Here is a 26,880-nt window from a genome sequence, read left to right as displayed (position 1 = left end):
GAAGACTTAAAGAGGGCTATCGCGGAGGATGTGATGCTGTACTATCCCAACTTCCAGGAACCCTTTTACTTGCAGTGTGATGCATGTTTGTCAGGCCTGGGAGGCTGTTTGTACCAGAAACAAGGGGATGAAAGGCGAGTGATCCAATACGCCAGCCGAAGTTTAAGAGGAGCAGAGAAGAATTACGCCATCAATGAGCTGGAATGTCTTGCCATTCTTTGGTGCATACAGAAATTTCGCATCTACCTCCTTGGTCGGCGCTTCACTGTGATCACTGATCACAAAAACCTACAATGGCTGCACCGCAGCAAGAACTGGAACAGTAGGTTGACCCGCTGGAGTGTACAGCTGCAGGATTACGCTTTTGATGTAGAGTACTGCAAAGGCAAGGATAACACAGTTGCAGACTCCTTGTCACGCTATTACGAGGAAGGCCCTGCAAACACTTTCAGCGTGAATACTGTGAAGCAGCAGACCTTGGTACTTGCAGTCACCAAAGAAGAGCTTGCGAGACAGCAGAGAGAGGATCCTCAGTGGAAGGATATAATTGACTTCCTAATAAAAGGCGATATTACGGATGGGAGCACCAGGAACCGGAATTGGAGTCAAAGCTATTGCTTAGCTGACCAAGTTCTATGCCTCAAGAACTTTCATGCTCCAGAGATGCTGACAATCTGTCTTCCGAAGACACTTCAAGACAAGGCACTCCAAGACATCCATGACAACGGCGGACACTTTGGCTTTTACAAGTCGTGGAAGGCCCTGAGCCAATCTTACTTCTGGAAAGGAATGAGGCGAGACTTGAAGAAATGGATAGCCGATTGTGAAGTGTGTGCTCGATCCAAAGTGGACAGAGATCCCCCTCAGCGAACAGTAACCTCTTACCACGCAGAGCGACCCAGAGATATTTACTATGTCGATCTTGTAGGACCAATGACACGAACACCCACGCGAGAAAAGTATATCCTCACCGTGATGGACGGATGCACGAGGTATCTCGTAGCCATTCCCTTGAGGAACAGTTCGGCTAACCTAGTCCTCAAGTATCTCAGCCGTTACGTTCTACCCATCATTGGGGTACCAAATGCCATATTGAGTGACCAAGGACCACAATTTACCTGTTCAAGATGGAAGGAAGAAATGGAGAGACACAACATCAAGGTCTTGTACGCACCTCCATACCATCCGAAGTCAAACCTGGTGGAGAGAACACACGCTGAACTTCACCGACTATTCAGAGTATTCTGTGCCAAAAATCACACTTCTTGGGCAGAACATCTACCAAGCATTGTCATCCTCGTAAATCATGCGGTGACAGAATCCCTCTCTTATACTCCAGCGGAATTATTTCTAGGAGCAGTGCGAAGAAATCCCATCTTGGAGCATTTTGGTATTCCGAGGGAAGAACGAGAGACCTGGGAGGACAAGCTGTTCTATGCATCCCGTAGGAACATCACCTTGAAAAGGCGAAGAAATGAAAAACTCACCACTAAAGGTCCGGTGGTAACACCTGGGGACTTAGTGTTCCTGAAAGCGCACAGGTTAAGTGCTGCTGCAGACCAGACCGTGCGGAAGTTTTTCGATCTTTACCAGGGTCCGTACTATGTGAAGAAGAAGGTTGGAGCTAATACCTTCGCCATTATTGACTGTAGTACAGGAAAAGAATTGGTCCCACAACATCTGGAGAATCTCAAGACGTGGAAATGCTCAGAAGAGAGAAAGGAAGAATGGATCCAACGCATGAATGAGCGACTCTCACCCGGAGCATCCAGTAGCCAGAAGTAATCTTCAAACATGACATTGAGATTATCTCTCTCAGCTTGCATGAAATTTTAACATTAGGGTTCGGATTTTTGGAGAATTTATAAATTTTCTTCAACATAGATTAGGGTTAGGATTTTCATGTATTTGTACTTTTTGTTAGAATTTGAACTTTTATATTTAGCAAATGTTACTTCTCCTTAGATGCAGCCGTGCCTCACTCTGTTGCAGCACTTGCTACATCTTAGGAGGGGGGTATTGTGACAATTACGCTCACACACTCAATTAATTGTTCGTATATTCAAATTAAAACATATTTATATGTAAATTCAATTTATTTTAAAAAGTCAAGGAAAATTTTATTTTGTTTCATTTAGCAGCCAAGCGAACCTCTTTCATTTGTCCCAGGTAAAGAAGTTTCTCTGCTTTTCAAAAAAAAAACATAAGACGGTAACCGCACTAATTGACCACCCACTTTTCTACCTCGCCAGTAAACGGTAATGGAATTTGCTATTGTTACTCCAGCCATACTGTCACACTACCTAAGTACCTCGATATCGCAAATATCACGTCACAGACACACAGGAACCAAAATTTTTTATCTACAATCTTCGCAAGTGCTTATGAAACTCTTTAACATCACGTACTAGCCCAGAAGAGACGCTAGAAACCCAAGCCAAATTATCAACCGATTTTGGGGAAATGGTGTCACGAACTTAAAGCGGCGAATCAGAATCCGAAATTCAAAATTCACAAAGAGAAGAATGAAGCGTCTATTTTTTTAAAAAAAAATAAAGAAAGCTGGGAGAACGCCTACACGGAAGAGAGGTTACTCTAAGTCGACACTTCATCGTGAAAACATCACCAACACGCGATTCATAAGCATACGTCAACTCATATATATATATATATATATATATATATATATATATATATATATATATTTAAGTGTTTAAATTTCAGAAAAATGGCTAGCTAAAGACCCGTTAGCAGCCAGCTACTTAAACCACGCGTTATCCACAGCAACTTCGTCGTTACAAGATTATTTATACAAATATTTAAAACATCGACACATAGACATAATTTTTATCATCTTATGGTGACGCTACGTAATTTGTGATTTTGAACTGAGTCTGTGATTGATCTATATACGTGGACTTCCTGTATTCAGAGAGGAAAAGTAGTGCGATGGATGGCGGATATATATAAACTGTGCGAGTGAAATTTAAGTGCAGATGGATGTGATAAGTGACGCATCGTTGCATTTCAACAACATGGAGATGAAGGACGGAGACACGGGTTCGATCCCCGATACTCGAGACAGATGCCTTGCCACAGGAAGACCCAGACGCTTCAGAAAAACGAGGACCTCTTCTCCGGGAGTTGAATCCAGAGGACAGCGGGGTCTGAGAAGGGACATTAGGAAGCATTGAGACGGTCAGTTAAGTACAGTGCAGTTTTCTTCTGAAGTGTGGAAATATAAGCGGAAAGACTTATTAAGGTAGGACAAAGTATTCTGTTATTTTCTTTATTGAAGAAGGACTATGGCCAATATTTCCGTGATTCGTGATCTCCATACTCACCTTTTCCTAGAAACTTCGGGACATTGCTTATTCATACGGAACTGTCCGTAAACATTTAGAGCATTTTTTTAAAATTCTTTTTAAAAGAAGTAAACAAATAGCCTAATGCCTTGGTTGCATTTCCAAAATTAGTTCACGGATATAGGAACTATTAATTTCATTCTTGAATAAGTACCATAAAATTTTTGATTATTTTACTAGTGAAATTTGTATACTTTGATTAGATCTTCAATCATGCATTTATTTGTAATCGTCATGTGTCAATATTTAGATCCTTGAAGCCGTCATTATAATCATTTATATGCAATCCAGTATTTATTTATATCAAGTATGGATTATTTCTCTTTTAAACATAAATCGCGTTTAAGATGTGTGAATGTAGTGTAATTTCTGTTTTGAGTAAACTATGATTTAGCGTCAAAGTCTAGTTTTTCAAATTTTAACATTTGTATAGGTTGTGTTAGGGAAATATGTCAGAGCGGTAAACAGGCTTAATATGATTTTATTGTAACTTGTCAATTTTTATTATACTCATTCTTAAAAGAAACAATCAATATAAAGCTTCCAAAGACGTGCTATGTTGAGTAAGTTTCAGACAAATAAGTGTAAATACTCTTATCTCGTAATATCGTTAGAGTCTCATAAATAAGGTAAACAACTTAAGATACTCGAGTAAATCCCTTCGGAGGTACCTATCTGAGCAACGAACGCAGATAGGGTCCATAGCTATGGAGAAACGTGTATTCGCAAAATAAGGAATCAGTGAGAAAATCAGAAAGCGTCGACAATGTAATTATTTTGATCAATTGGCCAAATTATAATAATAGTAGTACTATATATATATATATATTTCTGTGTAGTGCATTTGAATATGAAATATTTGTGTAGTTAGTGTTGTGTAACGATTTTTATTGTGAATGGTATTATTTTCCAACTGATATAGTATGTGTACAAAGCTATGTTTTGTTTATGCAAATCTTTTAATATTGAAAATTCATTAGAGTTCATTAGAAACAGTGCACTAAATTTTCTCAAAAGCATACTATCGCTTCTAAACTATCTCTCCAGTGAGTCTTGCAAGCAACCTAAACCATTAATTCTTTCATTCCGCAATCCGATTCTTAAACTTATTTCCATTTCTTTTATAAATAAAAAAAAGGTAGTAACTGTGGGCGAATTACTTAATAGTCGTTTATGCCTAGGGGAAAAACAATAAATCATTTTGTTAATTAATATTCAGTTTAATAGAAATTTTTGTTTGTATAACTACGTCATGGTAATTATAAAGAATCGAATATTGTCAGTTTAGTTGAGTAGAAATAGATTGTTGCTAAATTTTACAGTCAAGATTGAATAATTTGAATATTACGTTGTACAGTGAAGAATGTGTTAAGAGAAATCATATTATTTGGTCAAAACAGTCAAAAGTCTGATTCATTTTCAGTAAAGTCAATTAATTCATTTTTGTTTTTGTAAATCCAAATTAACTTTCTTGTTAATTTTTGTAAATATAACCTTCTTTCTCGTTAAACTTATTAAAAGTCTATTTGACGTTAGAACCAAAGCATTTATGTGGTTATTATTTCAAAGATATGCCTATTTCTTTAACCGGTATTAGCATACCTAGAAGAACTGAAAAAGTTGAAATACGGTTACATTGACCATCAGAAATTTTTATCTAAATTAACTCATTTTTTTTAAACTTTAAATTAAACTTTCCTTGTTTGTTGCTTTTTAACTATTTTTGCTATCTCCACACACTTCGGTGACAGAGTGATAGTCAGTGTAGCCAACTGAACAAGCCATTAGCGAAAAATCTTTCTTTCAGCTTTGCAGCTTGTGAGATTTTTGCTCCGCATATTTAAATCACTTAACTATTAACTACGCACCTGTTTTCCTAGCGCCTTGGAGACACCGTTATGGGGAAAACAGGATCGATTAGACATTAGGTCATCTTTCGTTATATATATATATATATATATATCATTTTTTTTTTAATTCCTAACCATCTTAGCAAAACTGTATTTTTACCTTGGAGAACTGAAGTTCGAGCCCCGTGGAGTCAACTTCAATTCTCCAAACTCTCATTCATTTTTTTTATTTGTGTAATAGGCAGATGAGTTGTCGCTCATCAGTACCATTCACTTTTCAAGTACAAGGTCAGGTATTCATTTTTCTGATGCATATTAGGCTCATCCGTGAGTGCCTTAATTATTCATTCTAGTGCAGATTAAATATGCAAATTAGAGATAAGGAATCGAATTCCGAAAACAATACGTTTCATATTCCTCGTCGCCCGAATACGTAAGATCTGCTTATTGGTAATATCACGCAGTAATTTTATTTGGCAGTCCGAGCAGAAACTTTCCTTTAATTATTAGTAATTTTCAATCGTTGCAAAACTTAGCGCCCGAGACAATAACATTATCATTACAAAACTTGGCTTCCAATACAGGAACCACAGTGTTACACCTAGTTTTACTATAAACAAGAGAATCGTGATATAAATTTAATTAAAAAAATAATGTTATCGTGCACATATAGTTAATGTTATAGTTTCAATACTAAATATTTTTATTTGTTTTGAATGATTGTTAATATTTTTTATCGTTACTATTTACAACATAATATGTAAATATGTATATATTATAATTTAAAAGTAACATCCGACATATACCGACCATTGTTAGCTTCGACTTGACATGCTAATATTTAGGGTATTTTCCATTAATGTCGCTAAAATTTCGGATTCTAACGGTCGAATATTGACCTTAAGCTCTTGTATAACAAGTAACCTGCCTTTCACATAGCTCCCGAGAAAAGAAGTTTGCTGCCGTTAAATCTGGTGACTATGGTGGCCAACTGAAATAAGAAAATCGTGACATTTTTTCTTTCACCAAAAATTTCTTTCAAGAGTGTTATAGCGTGTGGAGCGATGTGTACAGTGGGCTCTATCTTGTTGAAATCACACACTTGTATTGTTCTGCATATTCTTGTCCTAAAAAAAAAAATCCCAGATCATCGTCTGATATTGAACACCATCTACGTTAAACGTAACCTACTACCTACGAAGCCCGGCTAGCTCAGTCGGTAGAGCATGAGACTCTTAATCTCAGGGTCGTGGGTTCGAGCCCCACGCTGGGCGCTTCTGTTTTATTTGTTCCTTCTTCAAAAAAGTATGACCTTATGTGAGGTAACACCACACCATACTGTACACCTAATTTTATGCATTTGACGCCCCATATCCTGCAGTTTTCCTTATTCAAGTGGCTGGAGGATGAGGTTGTGAATAAAATCGTCTCACATTGCTGACAACTCTTGAAAAAGACGAGTATATCCCACATAATTTTGTGGACCATGTGGTTTTAACTTGTGTATCAATTGCTTCTTATAAAGATAAAAGTGTAACTCGCGAAAAATCCTTTTTGGGTTCCTACTGTCCATCGCTAATTCTTAAGAATATCTTCCCCTTAACCTTTACGGGGTTTCCTCGACACTCTCTTCGGTAGGAGCAATTTTTTCCTGCCTTCGGACTGAACGATGTCTTCCGCTACGTGAAAGATCCCAGACATTTCCCATCTGCTAAAAATGTTAAACCAACTGATAAATTGTTGGTGCAATGGGCTCGTCAAGAACATGAAATATATATATATATATATATATATATATATATATATATATATATATATATATATATATATATATATATATATATATATGCCTTGGTGTTGAAACAACCTAATGTTGTCTTTCAAAGTAAAATTGAACAACCATACATCTTTGTTCCATGGTGAGTCTTTCCGTGATAAATTCCGCTAGCTGTCGCTTTTATAACCCTAAAAAAGAAAAGGAAGTAATGTGAATAATAAAAACATTATTCAACATCTAAATTATGACGTTAGTTATGCGCCATATTCATACAGAATTATGCTGTAAAATTGTGGAATTTTAAATTTTACGTACCTTCCTAGGAATTCGTCATGCGCCCTTCGGGGTGCGCATATTATAGGTTAAATACCACTGGTCTAAAATATGGCACCTTATGAATCGAGAAATTTGGTCTGGAAACAGACGAATTAAAGGAAATGGAAAATCTATTTTAACGTCTAATCTTCAAGGTTAATGGTGACAATGAGTGAATTGGTGGAATGAAAAAGTGGAAGGAGACGAAAAACCCTCTACCACAAAGTTCAGTTGACATGAGCTACAACCGAACCGACCCCGCACAATAAATACGAAGGCTCGACCAAGGCTCGAAGGTACCACAGTCTAAAGCACAAGAATCTATATATTATAATGCTAGCTAGATTTATATGCTTATGGTCAAGAATAGTTGGTATGTTTGTGGACGTTTATATGTTTGTGACCAATTCTATTGACAATATCTTGGAAACCACGGGCTCTAGAAAGATACCGTTTTCACCGACAGATTGCAAATTTTGTATAGATTGTTCAGTTTTAATTGAATGTTTTGAAAATTACTGTTATTTCTTTATTACATTTTTAGGAGTACACTGGAAATATTGAAATTTTGAAAAATTAAAACATAATATCCTACGAGTTATACGTTTCAACACCACACAGTTGTATACGGGGTTAGTATCTCTCTTCGGCGTTTGTTTCATGGCTAAATGGTAATGAAGAAAAGAAGATAATTATTTCTCAAGTATAAGATTAATCTTTATTGTTTGGAGTGTTTTACATACTGAACACCATATATCACTGACATTACAATTAATTGTGTGTGTTATGTATTTGCTTATTACATACTGCATGCAAGGAGAAAGAAAACATTGATCATACATGGATTAGAAACTCCCACCGGAAGTAGGATCAAATCTTGCAAACGGTGCGAAATATTGGAAAGATAATAGAAAAAAATCCTCTGTATGGTACCCCTTGCCGATTTTTAGCAAGATGTCTTTCACTTGTGTATTTAAAGGGACATGTACAGCCAAGGTGACCAGACGTCCCGTTTTAGCCGGGACAGTCCCTTTTTTGGAACCGTTGTCCCGTTTTTTTCTGATTCTCAAACGGGACGCCTAAATGTCCCGTTTTTAAGCAAAAATGACCCAAGTATCCTGTAATTATTATTCTAAATATGAATAGTCAATGCAAATTCTACAGTCTTCCATACCAACGCTCATTGGGAAGGTTCAGCCGTGTCTGGAACTTCTGAATGTTCAAGTGGGAATTGAATGTTCTGTGGTTCAAGTAGGAATTAAGTGGGAATTCTGAGTGTTCAAGTCGTTAAAAGTATTGTCGAGTAGCACTTAAGTTAGAAACGTTGTGCTATCACTTTTACCTGTGTATTTTGTAAATTAAAAACACTACTCAGTTCCAAAATGCAACCTGAAAGTCAGATATTTAGATCCCTTCCCCGTCTCCGATTCGTATGTGTCCCGTTTTTGCAAGTAAAAATTCTGGTCACCTTGTGTACAGGTGTTATGAGGAATGACAAGGAGATTCATGCTCATATGTGAATCATGCACCGTGTAAAGGGTGCAGGTTCAGCTACTACTATCATAAGATTTAAGAAACTTAAAGAACGAACAAATAAAAGATAAGCGCCCAGCGTGGGGCTCGAACCCACGACCCTGAGATTAAGAGTCTCATGCTCTTCCGACTGAGCTAGCCGGGCTCCATAACTTTTATTAATGTTTTTGTATATAAATAGATAAAAATGAACACTAGTTTTAAAGCTTTTGTTTCCATACAATTTGACATCGAGCAGTTGGGGAGACGACGGGAATATGTTTACCGGGAATGGAATGTAGAACCACTGACGCAAAAGCACGTGCATTAACCACTTGGACACAAAGAGGCACAACAATTCTCCTTATTGTATGAAAATGAAAGATACACAAGATAACATTGTAGAATTTTCACTTTGCGAGAACAAAAGCTTTTTTTTTCATCGTTCTTACACAATTTGGTATTAATGACGTAACAATGGAAGATATCCTAAAGGAAGAACTTAAAATCGAAAGAGGAAGTGATATTGAATGAACAGAAGTGTGAAGGGAGAGGGTTGAAACACGAACAGTTGGTAAACTACATTCTTTTGTTCAAGGTCAACCACGATTTCTTTTCTTTTTTTTTTCTTTCTTTTCAAAATTTTATCCACGGTTCAGCTGTTACCGCGTATGAGGCACTACAATAAGCCCCACGTTCCTCTCAGTTGAGAATTTAGAGATGGAACATTTAGTTCATTACAGAGATTCGTTCAGTGCGACCTAGTTCCAAATGAACGAATCGTTAAATGAAATACGAGGAACGTTTCATAAGTAAACGTTCGTTTCGTTTTAGTAAACCAACAACAATAATAATCTTAAAATGTGTATATTAGCGAATAGTGCACGCCGATGCCATGAAGCACCAATGGAGTTAAGAGTCTTCATCCCGGCGAAATTAAAATACCGCTAATTTTACAGTAATTATGTGATATCTTCAAATAGATAAAAGATAATTGAAATATGGAACAAGAGCGCCCTAGACAATATTATTTTGCGTGAGGTACCGTTATCACAAGTCACCTAGTGACTTTCCGTTTTCAGGCGTTTAGAAACGCGAAAATAAATGCCGATAATCAAAATGGTTTGAAATCGAAAGAAGATAAGTGAGTAGTGATAACGGTTTCCCATGTAAAATAATATTGTCTAGGGCGCTCTTGTTCCACATTTCGATTATCTTTTATCTATTTGAAGATATCACATAATTACTGTAAAATTAGCGGTATTTTAATTTCGATGGGATGAAGACTCTTAAGCTTTCTATCACACAATTTTCGCCTAGTGGCATAGGTCGGACAGAGCGTGTCAGAGAGCATCAGAAACCATATTCAAAAGCACAAAATGTGCACAGTTGTTACTTGTAATTTTTTTCAGAAAGCCTTTTTTTTTTGTTCTCTTAACATTAAAAAAATTAGTATTTCACGATCTTTCATACCACATGGTTTCTGCTAATATTGACACTAAACTCTGTTTTCACTAGTGTAATACAATCATGACATCTATTCTGTAATTTGACATCTCACAAGTAAAACCAAAAAAATCATATTATTGGCAATTATATTCATTTATCTACGTAATGCATAAAGAAAGAAAGAAGAAAAATAATTTCAACACGACCAAAATTAATTCGTGCAATAAAGGGTTAATACAAAACCTATTTTTTAGGTACTAAAGTAGTGTCTTCATTATTCGATTAAAAAAGAACTTATAAAGCTTTTTATTTCGTTTTTTTTTTCTTCTTAATTTTCAAGTCTAGAGGCATTGTAGAACATGTTACATATGGTTTTATGGCTTTCTGCGTCGAAACATAGGAGGTGATGAGTAAACGTTATAATTTTGAAAAAATATATTTTTATTAGGTCTATTTTTATTTATTTATTTATTTATTTATTTATTGGCGGGCTTATTTTTACACCTAGAAGATTGAAATTCTGTACAAACATTCAGTCTACCGAGTAGTATTTATCAGATATTTTTAGATCTCTGCCTTAACAAAGGGGGGGGGGGTATTCAGAGGGGCAAAAAGATAAAGAAAAAGTTTTTTTTACCAAAAATTCCTTTTTTTCTCAACTTTCCAGCCTCAGATACACCATGGAGACATGTGAATGGTATTATTTGAAAGGCTATTTTGAAGAGAATGAAGTACAAAACATGACACTAGGATAAATAAGATGAATCAGGATTTTTTTTTTTTTTTACCTGAAATCAGGGTCTTTTGCGGTAATCTAGGGCATTGTAGACATAATTGGTAATTATTTTTCCCGTCCTTAATATGCAAGATAGAAGCTTGATATTTTGTGCATACATTTATAACACGTGTTAGTACTTTTCAGTTGATTTTCAGATCTCTGCGTTAACACAAGAGAGTAAAGAGTGGCTCAACATTTTTTTAAAAAATCGGAGAAAATCTCGATTTCTCTAAAAATTTCCCGCCTCACGGACATGATAGGGAAATGTGAATGATACCGTTTGAAAGCTTACTCTGTTGTGGAAACAATAAGGTATGAACCATTATACTAAGATAAAAAGGAATTATACTGTAGCTGCTTGACTGAAAGTGTATAATTTAACTTGAAAACACAGGAATTTTTAACGGTTAATACAAAACCATAACGCCAGTTGTGCGCATAGACATTTGCAGGGTTTATCGCAAGAGGCTAGAGGAGACAGGAGCGTCATTTCAGATTTTGCTTGGGGGGTAAGACCCCTTCATATAAGCAAACTTTCGCGTTTTTCACTAACTTTCTACTAATCTATTGATAAAATCTATATCGATCTCAAACTCAGGGGGCAATTGCCCCTCCCTGCCCTCCCTAAATGACGCCCCTGAGGGAAGAATTTGTAGCTCTTTCGTTTTTATGTATATTTTTATGGCCTTTTGGTAACTAAGGCTCAGCTTGAAATACGAGAAAGGAAAGGACCTGAAAAGTGTCCCTCAGGGCTTGATCCTGGTATTTACGGCATAGTTCCAGTAGAAAAGGATGCATTTTGCAGACCACGTAATAATCTTTTTTTTTTTCTAACAATAGAAGTTGAAATGGTGTAAATTGAAATTGAGGAGACATTGTACCTGCCGCGGAACTTTAATTCAAATTATTTATGCACTTGAATTCCAATAAAATAGCCATCATTATTGACAGACCTAAAGTTTATTTTGTGTCATTTTTAGGGGGGGAAGGTGTGCAATTGCCCCGTGAGTTTAAGAAATACATGCTTTTTAAAAATAAGTTGTATACTAATATGTTGTATACTAACAAAAAAAATCACTCGTATGTCAGTAGATAATCTTGCTCCCCTCTTTTGCATAAAGAAGGAAGACATGAAAACAAAACGCCCAGCGTGGGGCTCGAACCCACGACCCTGAGATTAAGAGTCTCATGCTCTACCGACTGAGCTAGCCGGGCTTAAGACTCTTCATCAATATTTTCTTTTGAAATAGTATTTTACATAAAGGAAGAAATGAAAATGAAGCGCCCAGCGTGGGGCTCGAACCCACGACCCTGAGATTAAGAGTCTCATGCTCTACCGACTGAGCTAGCCGGGCTTAAGGCTCTACATTAATACTTTCTATTGAAATAGTATTTTACATAAAGGAAGAAATGAAAATGAAAGACCCGGCGTGGGGCTCGAACCCACGACCCTGAGATTAAGAGTCTCATGCTCTACTGAGCTAGCCGAGCTTAAGACCCTTCATTAATACTTTCTATTGAAATAGTATTAAACATAAAGGAAGAAATGAAAATGAAGCGCCCAGCGTGGGGCTCGAACCCACGACCCTGAGATTAAGAGTCTCATGCTCTACCGACTGAGCTAGCCGGGCTTAATACTCTCGGTTAAAATTTTTCCATTTAAATAGTCTCTTTTAAATAAAGAAGGAAGAAATGAAAAGGGAACGTCCAGCGTGGGGCTCTAACCCACGACCCTGAGATTAAGTCTCGTGAAAGAATACAAAAGAATCGAATGAGCCCCAATAAACCCCACGAACACATATTGTCCAGTCCATCACAAACTCACATAAATTGGAAATTTTGCACCAGAACTGAGCCCTCTACCAATTTGATTTATTTGTTAAGAGTCTTCATCCCGGCGAAATTAAAATACCGCTAATTTTACAGTAATTATGTGATATCTTGAAATAGATAAAAGATAATTGAAATATGGAACAAGAGCGCTCTAGACAATATTATTTTGCGTGAGGTACCGTTATCACAAGTCACCTAGTGGCTTTCCGTTTTCAGCTGTTTAGAAACACGAAAATAAATGCCGATTTGCAAAATGGCTCGAAATCGAAAGCAGATAAGTGAGTCGTGATAACGATATCTCATGTAAAATAATATTGTCGAGGGCGCTCTTGTTCCACATTTCGATTATCTTTTATCTATTTGAAGATATCACATAATTACTGTAAAATTAGCGGTATTTTAATTTCGCCGGGATAAAGACTCTTAACTTCATTGACCAACTAATCATGCGTCAGTTTCTTAAGCAGCTACGTTTCCTCATTTTGGGTTGATACTAGTGTTACTGAGGAGACAAGAAAGGTTTTCTTGTCTCGTCTCAATTCTTGGAAAAGCATTTTCTCGTCTCGCTTTTTTAAAATTAAGTACAAATTTCCGATTTTCCCTTAATTTCATCTCAAGTTATCAGAATCTTTCCGAATCACGTGAGATCCACGAAAGTGTGATACAACAACATTTAAACAAGACACATGGACTATATTGTATAATGACTTACATGTCTTCGAACGTTCATAAATGCTTTTCATCGTGGTTCGTACCATCACTTTATCTATGTATAGTGTTTTTAATACGAATTACATAACATTAAAACAGTGTTTCAAATCGAAGACTCGGGTGAGCTAGTGTTGCCAACGAAACTCGAAAAATTTCTCACCTCGAAGGCAACACTTGTATTTCCTTTTATTCTCTTTCCAGCCTTAGAAAAAAGTAGATGTAAACAAACCCACCTGACTACCAGTTTGCCGATGCCCAGTGATTGGTTGTTGGTCTCAGTGCACTAGTATCCTACCGCAATATAATCCCTACTAAAATAATAATTTCAAATAAAAATATCTGAATTTATCCTACAGTTTGTGATAATAAGCGCAATATATATAATATTTAACAACAGATGTAGCTTTATTTCAACCTCACCCGTATCTGGGCACATAGTATTTACTGCGCATGCGTATGCGTTCACGCGCCTTCCCCACTCATTTAAAATTATTGTAGTATGCAGAGTTTCATGGCGACGATGTGTTGCAATAACCAATTTTCGTCTCGTGTTACAAAACACAAAAGACAACAGGAATATCTCGTTTATATAAGGATTTAAGAAAATATATATCTCCAACATAGCAGTAGTCAGTGTCAGTCCGTTAATTATTTACCAACAAACTGTAGCCTTATAGTCTGGAAATTATGCGACGACGGTAAGTACTCAGACGATCTTGCTGTTCACGTCTCTCGCTGCCGAAGCACGTGTGAGCCGCGGAGTAATTCATTTTGCTTTGTTTACGTCTAGTTTGTTCTAAGGCTGGAAAGACTTTACTTAATTTGACAGATCCCTCCCTCAATATCACCATCTTGCTGGAGGGGCTTGTGTGTTTTAATGATCCCAAGAGCTATGCCGAAGACAGCTTCGCTATGGAGAGATTTCCATACCGGACAGGAGGAGTCAGACCGAACAGAGGTGTTATGGTAGAGGGCAGCAGCCAAGGATGTTATAAAATAGAGGATCTGCCCATACAACAAAATCGTGAAGCCATACATCACAGCTTCGCCTCGCCTAGTCTGCCCACTCCGCTCCACTAAGATTGCAATGTTTCGAGCCCACAATCATGGCGGAAACGAGAGTAGCCAATAAGACGTGCCGGTTCAGACGATGCTCGCTTTTTTGGGGGGGGGGGGCTTCATTGAGTTCATATGATGAAGATAAGTATGAGCAGATCCTCTATTTTATAACATTCTTGGCAGCAGCTCTACCATCACCACACTGAGGCCGAAGATGATTGACATCGGCAAGGCTCAGATGTGGACGAAAACAGGCAGAGAGGGGATGTCCTCTATGGCTGTTTCACTGCGAGGTGGAAGAACTTGGGACACCACTACCTTTCTCAGTCCCTAGAAAACAACATGGAAAGGAAAGGCGTAAAAGTAAATACCATAGATTTTCAGCACAATAAAGTTTACTAATGACATACCCAGAGACAGAAGAATAATATAACAACTTTATAGGAATCAGACATCTGTTATAACAAGAGATCAGAAGGAAGCAAGAATAAGTAAAGGAGTGAGGCAAGGATGTGGATTTTCATCTCTCCTGTTCAACGTCTATATAGAAGAGGCTATGCAAGAATTCTTTGATGAAAACGAGGAAGGAGTAAAAGTAAACGGTCAGGTTTTCAGCACAATAAGGTTTGCTGATGACATAGCATTGATAGCGGAGAACAATGAGGACATGCAAGAAGCACTTTCAAAGTTGAACGACCAACTGGATAAAACATGCAAAATAATGATAAATAAGAAGAAAGCCAAAGTGATAAAGTCCACAAGAGCAGGACAGGAAGGGGTAAACGTATGGCTAAAGGGAGAGAAAATCGAAAACGTTTCCCTATTTAGGAAGTCTAATATCCTTGGACGAAAGAAGTGAAAAAGACGTAAGTTCCAGAATAGGCAGGCTAAACAAGCATTCAATAGGAAAAGAGGACTACTAACATCAAGATATGTGTCGTTGGACGTTCGTAACCGATTTATTAAGACACTGGTATGGAGCGTGGCGCTGTACGGATCAGAGACGTGGACATTGAGAAAAAAGCTGAAGTATCCACGCTGGAAGCATTTGAAATGTGGTGTTGGCGCAGAATGCTGCGCATACCATGAACTGAAAGGAAAAGGAATGAAGTACTAAAGGAAGCTAATGAAGGACGACAAATCATAAAGATAATAGGAAAAAAGAAGAAACAGCATGCTTGGCCATCTTATTCGACACTCCGATTGGATCACTGTGTTGATAAAGGCAGAAGGAAAACCAGGAAGCTGAAGACCAAGTATAGAATATCTAGATGCAGTTACGAAGAAGATGCCTTATCAAAGTATAAAACAGCTCTGCCAAGCGAGAGAAAAGTTTTAAAATTTCCATGTTGCCCACAAACCTATGGTTAAGATGATCAAAAAGAAGTAATTTGACAGGGCCAGGAACCAGTAATGATACGAGATTTTCCCCAGCAGGAAGAGTGACTTTCAATATACAAGAAATGAAATGTAATGAAGTGCTGTCAAGATATTGTCACGTTGAACACGATCAGTGACACGAACATACGAAGACAATTGAAAATGACCAGGGTTTTCAGTAGGTTTCGAACCAACGACCGTCAGTGGAACGCCTTAGACTACTAGATTAGCACTGAATCACCATACTTATTCGTTCGGTAACAATACAGTAAACCAATATATATCGGAACCTCTTAGAGAATCGTTCGTTGCGAATCGTTCTTTCAAGAACTGCTCAGATAGTATGTTCAGAAGAAAAAGAAAGAAAAAAGGGCATTTATAAAGTCAAACCACGTTTGGTATTGTGGAAGTACAGGGCTGCTAAAACAATGAAAACGGTTATGTTATGCAGTGTGTACCATGTAAGAACTTTCTTATTATGAATGCTAATGTATTTCATCGTCTTTTTTTCTCTATATGGCCATTAAAAAGAATCAGATTTCCTCTGTAACCTATAGTACAAACAAATTCCTTTCCTTTCATTTGGTTTGTTTTTCGATTCAATAACCACTTGTTTGCTGGCTGCAAAACAATGAGCGCTACCTTACCTTACATTTTTTACCTGTGCCCCCCCCCCTCTCCATTTCCCTCACACATCAACACTTAACTTGTAAACAGAACCTTATATGCACACATTCTATATGTAATTCTCACAATGCATGAAACCTCGCCTTCTTTGATCCACTACGCATGCACCTGTGCTATTCATACATGCTAGAGCCATTTTGTTTCCTTTGTGACGTGAATAAGATCGTACCCACAACTACTAGTCTAAAGAGATGTTTTAATAGTCAGGGTGTGTATGCCAGTTTGCTACTGGACGTTCTATCCGATCTTCAAATTTTAAAACTTCAATCAACCAGTCGAATGTCATTATTAAACAATACAATCGTAAGAGAGTTAAGTTGATTTTAATTTAGCGTCCCGTTCAGCAGCGAGGCTATATGAGACGTGGACCTACTGATTAACGTGGAATCCGAACCACATGAGCTCCCGTCGGGAACCTAACAATCGCAAGAGACTATTAAATATGAGGGTTAACTAAAGTGCAAGGTTGCTTCTTGTAGTTATTTTATTGTTATTGTAGTTTACATAGGGCTCCCAGACGTCCGGTTTAACCAGAACCAGGGCCGGCTCTAAACAATTTGCAGCCCCGTGCAATGGAATAATTTGCCGGCCCCCTTTATTCAGAGAGAACAAATTTTAAAACCCGTGATTTTAATTGTTACCCCATCATCAACAACGAAGGGGAAGGAAAATGCACTCGCACTCAGAAAGGCATAAGCACAACAAATACAATCTCGTTGTTTCTGTTGTTTTTTCTTTAAATAATAATGTTAGTGAAAGATATAGCAAACACACCTACAGGGAAATATAAAATGAAATGAAATCTTTTGAGTTTTACGTCCCACGATTATGCCAGTTAGGCTAAAGGAGACGGTGATTATGAGAAATGAATGAAATGGTGGAATGAAGAAAGTGGGAGGAAACGAGAGAATTCCGCGGAAACCGACGCACACGATGTTTCTTGCAGAGAAACATGGCAATACTTTTTGTAGAATTCAATATCGAGCTTCAATCTCAATATATCAATTCGCAATTTCAGTGCAACTATCACTTTTATTTCTTGATTTTCTTTCTACATCTGTTATTAAAAAAAAAGAAAAGAAAAGAAAAGAAAAGAAAAGAAAAGAAAGAAACTTGTTTCCACTTTCAATCTTAACAAACTTGTTTGCGTCAAAAGACACGACTACTTTTCATATCAAAACTGTGATGACTAAATGGAACAGGTGTTCGCCACTGTCCGAGAATTGACATCTTGTATTTGACAACAATCAAACGATTCATGCTGGGATTTGTTTTGACAATGTGACATTCAACTAATTCGACCTAAACATGATTTATGAATGTAGTATTCAAATAGAAGGTCATCTTAGTAAATTTAACTATCATCATCATGAAGTATGTTTCCAACAAGAAATATATATTTTAAATAATATAATTATGACAGATTTTGCCGTCACGTGCAAAATGCACGTGTTGCACATATGCTAGAGCCCTATGGGTTCATGTTTGACTGCAGTTTTTTTTCAGTATTACTCTTCATTCCTCGTATATTGAAATTTCCCTCAAGGGGAAACTTCTGAAATCACCACTGAACCCAGTGGCGTACGTAAAGGGGGATTCCGGGGTTTTAAACCTTTCTGTTTAACAAGATATTATATTTAAAATACTAGCAAATGCGAAACTTTTTAAAACCTTGAATATCCCCCTTGAAATTGCATTTTTTTCCACGCGCTACCCTAGCCCCGGGTTAATATCCCCTTGAAATTGCATTTTTTCACGCGCTACCCTAGCCCCGAGTGAATATCCCCCTTGAAATTGCATTTTTTCCAATCGCTACCCTAGCCCCGGGTGAATATCCCCCTTGAAATTGCATTTTTCCACGCGCTACCCTAGCCCAGGGTGAATATCCCTTGAAATTGCATTTTTTCCACGCGCTACCCTAGCCCCGGGTGAATATCCCCTTGAAATTGCATTTTTTCCACCCGCGACCCTAGTCCCGGGTGAATATCCCCCTTGAAATTGCATTTTTTCCACGCGCTACCCTAGCCCCGGGTGAAAATCCCCTTGAAATTGCATTTTTTTCCACGCGCTACCCTAGCCCCGGGTTAATATCCCCTTGAAATTGCATTTTTTCACGCGCTACCCTAGCCCCGAGTGAATATCCCCCTTGAAATTGCATTTTTTCCAATCGCTACCCTAGCCCCGGGTGAATATCCCCCTTGAAATTGCATTTTTCCACGCGCTACCCTAGCCCAGGGTGAATATCCCTTGAAATTGCATTTTTTCCACGCGCTACCCTAGCCCCGGGTGAATATCCCCTTGAAATTGCATTTTTTCCACCCGCGACCCTAGTCCCGGGTGAATATCCCCCTTGAAATTGCATTTTTTTCCACGCGCTACCCTAGCCCAGGGTGAATATCCCCCTTCAAATTGCATTTTTTTCCACGCGCTACCCTAGCCCCGAGTGAATATCCCCTTGAAATTGCATTTTTTTCAATCGCTACCCTAGCCCCGGGTGAATATCCCCTTGAAATTGCATTTTTTCCACCCGCGACCCTAGTCCCGGGTGAATATCCCCCTTGAAATTGCATTTTTTTCCACGCGCTACCCCAGCCCAGGGTGAATATCCCCCTTCAAATTGCATTTTTTTCCACGCGCTACCCTAGCCCCGAGTGAATATCCCCCTTGAAATTGCATTTTTTCCACCCGCGACCCTAGCCCCGGGTGAATATCCCCCTTGAAATTGCATTTTTTTCACGCGCTACTCTAGCCAAATGTTTTTAAGTTGGTCGCAAGGAAGCGGGTGACTGTAGATTTACATCGAAGTGTGACGTAATGTCACGTGGTAATATTATAGAGTAAAGATGGAACAAAACGAGCCCTGCTGGGCTTCTAACCGCCTTCGCTCGCTGACGCTCACTCAGCTCTGTTTCGTAACGTAAGTAAACCACTGTTTGCTCATTATATACTACGTACTAAGGTAAATGAGTATAATTTATATCTTATTTTAATGATAAAAGTGTTATAAACATTAGAAAGAGTAAAAAAATCCTTGGACAGTGTTTGAATCCCACGCCTAAAACGATTTTCTTTGCTACCACGAGTGTTAGTAAGCTTAGCCACGAGAACTAACAACACTTGATGTTGATTTGTGCTATATGTATGCTACGTGGCGAGAAACAGATAACTTCAACCAATCAGAACCGTGTATTTAGCTCCTATGCCTAGAGTCGAGCGTGATTTAAATATATGCGATGAAATTCTGTATACGCCATTAACAGAACCAATCCTTAGTGTTGCCATAATTTTTTTTATCCAAAATACGGATGCAAGCCTTAAAATGACGACTTATCAGAGATACGGTGCCCAAACACAGAATAAATGTTGCAATTTCTTACCTAAAAATCACCTTTTTAGGTTATCACACAATTGTCAACTGTAATACTTAAAACACTATTGGAAAGTAACATGCTTTATAATTTTCTTTCATTAACACAAATGTAATAAATCTTGCCATTAAATTACGTATATTAAATCTAACCAAAAGGACCCTGGAATGGAAAAATGAGACATTCATTAAAAACATTACATACTTTATTAATAGTAACTAAACGGCGTGACAAACACCTTGGCATTTGAAGGCGGCGCTCCAAAATCCCTTTAAATGTTGCTAGCAAATGAGAGACCAGCGGTATTGCCACGTTTATATTATAAATATCCACGTCTATCCCTGCCACCTGATCGTGCTGTAGTTTGTCTGCTTAGCCATAGCCACACCCCTTTACCACTTGGCAACGTCGCGCTAGAGCTTGCGTTTTATTCGTTTAGCTAAAATGTCAAGATGTTTGTCACAGGCTTTAAAATATAAGTTATGCATATATGATGAAAACACAATTCTTTTCGCCCGAGATTTTAATGATTCCCGACTCGGAAATTGTCGGGCAGCTCCAAATACGGACATTTTCTTATTTCATGCTTTGTACGATACGGACACGGATACCGACCCGAAAATAGAAACAGTCCGTACAAAATACGGACATATGGCAACCCTACCACTCCTGATATTTAAGTACTGAAATTATCTATATTGTGTTTCGTTTCGACTAAATTTTTAATTTTTTTTTTTTTTAATATTCCAGGAATGTTGACAGAATGTTTGTAAATAATCAAGAATAATATTCTTTGGTGATATGTTACGTTACTGCAGGCTGCACAGAAAAAGCTATGGAGTAAAAATTGAACGACAGATGTTATGGTAAGCATGCAAAGCTGCCGTTCTATCTATAAAGTAATTTATATTTGTTATTCTGAGAAATGAACTGTTTTTAGTTTTTTCCAGTTCGTAGAGGTGACCTTCACAGACATTGGAAAAAAGTGAAAAAGAAAAAGACATGCTTGTTCCTGAGAAATAAAGGAAGACGGAAAGGTTGTTTTCTTCCCAGACTGCAAGACACAATTGGAATGAAGAACTTCTGGTATTATTACACTTTCGCCTTCAGTGCTTTATTTCTATTTATTTATTTTACATTTATTTAATGATGTGTACTTGTGTTTAAACGCTCCAGGAAATGAGATTGCGTTAAAAACAAGTTATACTGCCCTTATGAGTATCCGTACTTCCCTCTGTTATGTTTCCGGTAGTCGAATTCAAATATTGTGAAATATTATAGAGGGTGTCCGTAATAATACTATAATATTTTAAAGTGGAATAACGCCGGTTTTGATAATCGTATTTAAATGAAATTGGCCACATTTGCAAGAAAACTCAAATATTTTTGTGCATTTTAACCAAGGTAACTTTTACTTTTAAAAACGGGACGCATACGAATCGGCGACGGAGGGGGGGGGGTGGCGGTGACTTCCACATTGCATTTTGAGACTCAGCAGTGTTTTCAATTTACAAAATACACAAGTAAGAATTATAACACAGCATTAAGTACAGCCCAACAATACTATTAACTACTTGAATACTCAGAATTCCCACTCAATTCCCACTTGAACCACAGAACACTCAATTCTCATTTGAATATTCAGAAGTTCTAGGCACGGCTGAACCTTCCCAATGAGTGTTGGTATGGAAGAGTGTACAATTAGCATTGACCATTTATATTTTGAATAATAATAATTAAGGTACACCTGGGTCATGTTTGCTTAAAAACGGGACATTTAGGCGTCCCGTTTGAGAATAAGAGAAAATGGGAAACGGTTGAAAATAAGGGACTGTCCCGGCTAAAACGGGACGTCTGGTCACCTTGATTTTAACAATGGATAACAATAAACAACAATGTTAATAATGGACGATATCAAACAAGGAAGAAGTAAATTCACTCATGTTTACTTTGTAATTAGTCGATATGGGTTCATTGTTGGATATTCAGCAAGCGGTTGCTGTTTCTGCTGGAGGTCATGTTGGGAAGCTTTAGTGTTTCTATATTGTTATACCGCAATGTGTTAGCGTAAATTTATTTCCTTTCATTGTGTTGTGTTGTATTGTTATTAAAGAATAAGTTTCAAGGAGTTATGGCGACTCCATACCCCATCAGGAAGTCGCGGTCGGAAAGAGGGATTGCCGCCGTCGACGGTGGCAGGCCGCCGGCACCCGTCCGCGGCGGCACGACGATCTACTTATTAAAAAATTGCCGACCTTTTGCCGAAGCGGCAAGTGGTCGAAAATCGTAAAATAAAATGCCCTTTGCCGACTGTTGCCGACCGTTAAGAGTCGGTAAAACAGTCGGAAAGGCCTCTTTCCGACCCTCTGCCGACTCCCTTACATCGGTCTCTTTTTCGACGGCAGCGCCGGTGCATTTAATGTTCATTTCCGCCTGTTTGGCGACTGCTCGGCAACACGGTAAGGCAACTATTCGTCGCGGTCAAAAATCGCGGGGAAAGACGCCAAAGTCCGGCGCCGGCAATCCGACCGCGGCATCTGGTGGGCATGGAAAAATTGTCCGACTGTAGGCGGCAGGATCATGATGGGGTAAGAACAAAGTTGGTGTATTGGGAATATCACAGCACGTGTTTTTAGGCGAAGGTTTCAACAGCAGGCTCCTACCTACACACGCGTCAATTTTGAAGTGGCACCGTGATTTTGTGGATAGTGGCTACATATGTTATTAAATCCATTCATCCAGTTCATTTCATCAGATACAGTATGTTGGAGCGTGTGTGGGTGAATGGGATTTTGTTTTTATCGTGTTGATGTCTGCATCGCCACTCGTGGGGACCACATTTAATGTCTTTGAGGTATAGTAAATATATATATATATATTTGAGTTTTTCTTTCAAATGCGACCAATTTCATTTAAATATGATTTTCTAAAGTGATGTTACAATCGTTAATGTGAATTATCGGAAAACAAGAACCGACGAGGCAAATTTACCCTCGCACTACCTAAAAAATAGGTACTTTTTGTAACGCGGACGAGCAAAGGGGTAATAATTTGGTTAAGTGCTCGGAGAAGGCTGCAGAGCCTTAACTTCGCCACGTAAAAGAAGTCATAAATAAATAAATAAATAAATAATTTTGTACCCACTTGTTATGATGAAATACATCTCGCAAGAGAAAGAACTTAGAACCTCACAAAAATCTAGAAATGACACTTCTAAACGTCAGTCACGTCTCCTAACAACAGATGGGAGGGTACTTTGTGCCCACCAACTTAAAATAGCAAAATTTATGAAACATACGAACCTTCAATTTGCACTACCGTAAGATATATGTATATATATATATATATATATATATATATATATATATATATATATATATATATATATATATATATATATATATATATATATATATATATACTTTTAAAGAAAGGATTGGAAGAGTAATTACAAACAACATACTGTTTTGGGCACAAAGTACTCCCACCCCCTCCGTTGGTAGTGCTGGGGTTAGTACTGTTACGCCAGACATGCTCGACAGGGTCCGGTGTGAAATTGATTATCGTCTGGACCAGCTGAGTAATTTCAGATTTTTGCTTGCGGGAGTCGGAGGGAAGCAAGGGGTCCGTACCAGCATAAGAATTTCAAGTTTTTTACTACTTAATTGGTTAAAATGTGCATCACTCAAATTCAGAAGGGAATTGTCCCCTGTTTCCTCAAATAACGCTCCTGGCTTGGTTATGTATCGCGCTGTGAATGGTGCACACACCAGTGACGGATCCAGGGGAAGATCTCCCCCCCCCAGAAGAGGAAATTTTTATTTTATATATAAATAAAACCGACCACAGAGTTTGGAGCTCTTAAAAGTAGCTCTAACGAGGCTGGCGAGAAAAACGGGTCTTTCTTGTCAGCCTCAATCTCTAAGTAGCAGTATTACAACCCACCGCCCCCCCCCAGAAGTCCGTCCTGGATCCGGTCCTGGCGCACACTGAAACATACTGGCATGCACTCATTTTCTCTCTCTCTCTTTTTTTTTTTTTCGTCAGTACAATGAATTCTATTAGCAATGCATTTGCTTTTGCATTTACGTAATAAACTATTTTTAGTTGTCAAACGAAGTCATGTTTCATTTTAAAACCCAAGTACCATCACTCCTTCGTGTGGGCGCCGGTTTTGGGGAGCCGAGGGGGCTCTGGCATTGTTTCTTCCAGACTTGTTTTTAGGGGCAGTGCACCCAGGAGGAGACCAAAATAATACGTCTGTAATATAATAACAGATAGAATAATGCCTGCAGTGTGCTCCGCGGAATACTAAGTGTGCCCCGGAACATTTGTTTCTGAAAGAAATACTAGGGCCCCCAGAATCTGTATATATTTGCTTGTTTCTATGATAATGTAACATGTATACTTAAATGGGAGTTTCCCAAAGTTATACACATATCGAAGTCACTGCCTGCAGAGCAGCTCACGAAATCCAAATCCTAGGGTGGTGGAAACGGGACTTTGCCCCTGGTGCTGGATTGAGAGGGCGCAAAATTAGGCAAATATTTGAAGGAAGGTTTTGGTTTAGTTGGTCAGGGTCAGGGAGGCGCTAAGCCCGATTCTTGCCCCGGGTGACAACTAGCCTAGTTATTTCACTGTACAATTCCCATTATTTTCCGAAGACTGTGTATTATGAATACCCTTAATAGTTACCAATTCCCATTATTTTTCGAAGACTCTGTATTAACAATACCCTTAATAGTTACACTGTTACTATTAAACACACACAATAACAATACACATCCAAACCTCCTAACTCAGTCAGTACAATATGAGACTCGTAATCTCAGGGTCGTGGTTTCGAGCCCCGAGCTGGGCGTTACCTTTTCATTTCTTCCTTCGTTATGCTAAAGATACTATCTGCTTAGAAAATATACAGTAGTTCGGCAGTAAGCCCGGCTGGCTCAGTCGGTAGAGCATGAGACTCTTAATCTCAGGGTCGTGGGTTCGAGCCCCACGCTGGGCGTTTCCTTTTCATTTCTTCCTTCTCTATGTGAAACTTTTTTTAAATTTTCTTTTATTTATTTTTTTTAAATATAGAAAGCAGACAAAGAGAATGTTAACTCTGGCTAGCTAAGTCGGTATAGCATGAGACGCTTAAATTTACTGTTGTAAGTTTGAGTCGCGCGCTGGACGATACTTTAAAAAATGAAATCTGTCAGTTTTACGTCCCACAGTTATGCCGGTTAGGCTAAAGGAGACGGTGATTATGAGAGATGAGTGAAATGGTGGAATGAAGAAAGTGGGAGGAAACGGGAGAACCCCGAGAAAACCCACGAGACGATACTTTAAAAAAAAGAAGTTACATTCAATATCGGTGAATTGAATTAAAAAGTCGTGATGTATTAATGAACTAAGCTGTAAATCCTGATAACACAGAATAACACTTGAGATAATACTCCAACTAAATATAATAGGCCTACAATGAAGCTGTAGATAAGCGAAAGTTACACAACTTAAAACACATTGATTTACAGGTCAAGTTTATCAACGATATAATAAATCAGTTGGTTATCAGGGTCTTGCTTTTATCTTCACTTCACTTCTACTGACCTTCAATCGTTCATTGTATTTCTAAGACGTTCTTAAAACATTGTTTCAAGTGTTAATATGTGTAATAATAATAATAATAATAATATGAAACACTAGAATGACTTATTTTCTAGTATATTTTCACTTCTCAATTTTGTTTTGAAACATTATGAAAAAGTACCCATTATGAAATGGGGGGAAATGTTTAAACAGGGATAGTTACTCAGCATAATGTTGATTTTTCCTATTCATATTTTTTTGATTAGATCTGCTCTTCTTAACAATTCCTTCTTTAAATACAAGGTATGTCCGAAAAGTAATGTCACCAACTCTACACGTATGCAAAAAAATAATTTATTTAGAAAAAAATAACAATACCTGCATATTAAAATTCTTCCAAATATTATCTTCCTGTGTTAATACATCTTTCCCAGCGTGATTTCCAATCTGCGAAGTCATTCTGGAACAGGAAGTGTGTTTAAAGCCATTTCACAAGCTGCTTTCACATCGTCCATTGTTCTGTAACGATGTCCTTTCAGGGGTTGGGGGATTTCAAACGAGGAAACAGAAAGAAGTCCACACGGAAGCCAAGTTGGAACTGTAGGGTGGCTGGGAATCGTTTGCTACGTTAGATTTGGCCAGATAGCTGATCACGACGAATTGTCATGATGAAGTGAGCTGGCGCATTGTCATGATGAAGTTTCCAATCGCTGCTGATATCTGGTCTGACGCGCAGGATTCTTGCTCTCAGTCTCTTGAGTACTTCTACATAAAATTTAAGGAGTTAAGAGTTGTAGCGGGAGCTACAAACTCATCATGGACGATCCCTCTGAAGTCAACAAACACAATAAATATGGTATTGATCTCTGATTTGCTCATTCGCACCTTATTGCGTCAAGAGGACGTCCAGGTGTACCACTTGCCTCTTCGTTTCGGGGTCATACTGGAATATTCACATTTCATCATCTCTGATAACTTTGTGCAAAAAGTGAGGATCATTTTCATACATTTCTAAAACGTCTTGACAAACTTCCGCTTGGTGAGGTTTTGGGTCATCGATCAAAATTCTTAAGACAAGCTTCGCGTACACTTTTCTCATGTGTAAATCCTTGGTCACAATCTCATAGATGATAGTTTTTGGAATATTTAACATGTCGGCCATTGAACAGAGCACTCCTTCGACGGTCTGTTTGTGAAAGTTCTTTCACACAAGTCATGTTTT

The 26,880-nt window shown here is 38.1% G+C and overlaps 6 non-coding genes across 6 annotated transcripts; 2 read left to right on the top strand and 4 right to left on the bottom strand.

Annotated features, from left to right (window-relative positions):
- The first annotated feature begins 6,416 nt into the window (after positions 1–6,416).
- Positions 6,417–6,489, top strand: TRNAK-CUU (transfer RNA lysine (anticodon CUU)). The gene has a single exon. It is a non-coding gene; the product is annotated as a tRNA-Lys (tRNA).
- Positions 6,490–8,912: 2,423 nt separating this feature from the next.
- Positions 8,913–8,985, bottom strand: TRNAK-CUU (transfer RNA lysine (anticodon CUU)). Its single transcript has one exon. It is a non-coding gene; the product is annotated as a tRNA-Lys (tRNA).
- Positions 8,986–12,188: 3,203 nt separating this feature from the next.
- TRNAK-CUU (transfer RNA lysine (anticodon CUU)) lies at positions 12,189–12,261 on the bottom strand. The gene has a single exon. It is a non-coding gene; the product is annotated as a tRNA-Lys (tRNA).
- A 67-nt stretch (positions 12,262–12,328) lies between these two features.
- On the bottom strand, positions 12,329–12,401 carry TRNAK-CUU (transfer RNA lysine (anticodon CUU)). The gene has a single exon. It is a non-coding gene; the product is annotated as a tRNA-Lys (tRNA).
- Positions 12,402–12,604: 203 nt separating this feature from the next.
- TRNAK-CUU (transfer RNA lysine (anticodon CUU)) lies at positions 12,605–12,677 on the bottom strand. Its single transcript has one exon. It is a non-coding gene; the product is annotated as a tRNA-Lys (tRNA).
- A 12,342-nt stretch (positions 12,678–25,019) lies between these two features.
- On the top strand, positions 25,020–25,092 carry TRNAK-CUU (transfer RNA lysine (anticodon CUU)). The gene has a single exon. It is a non-coding gene; the product is annotated as a tRNA-Lys (tRNA).
- The last annotated feature ends 1,788 nt before the right edge of the window (positions 25,093–26,880 follow it).

Source organism: Thermobia domestica, chromosome 14, assembly GCF_964235325.1.
Source record: "Thermobia domestica chromosome 14, izTheDome1.hap1.1, whole genome shotgun sequence".
NCBI classification, from domain to species: domain Eukaryota; kingdom Metazoa; phylum Arthropoda; class Insecta; order Zygentoma; family Lepismatidae; genus Thermobia; species Thermobia domestica.
Note: the sequence above shows the minus strand (reverse complement) of the source record. Positions and strands in the feature narration are given on the sequence as shown.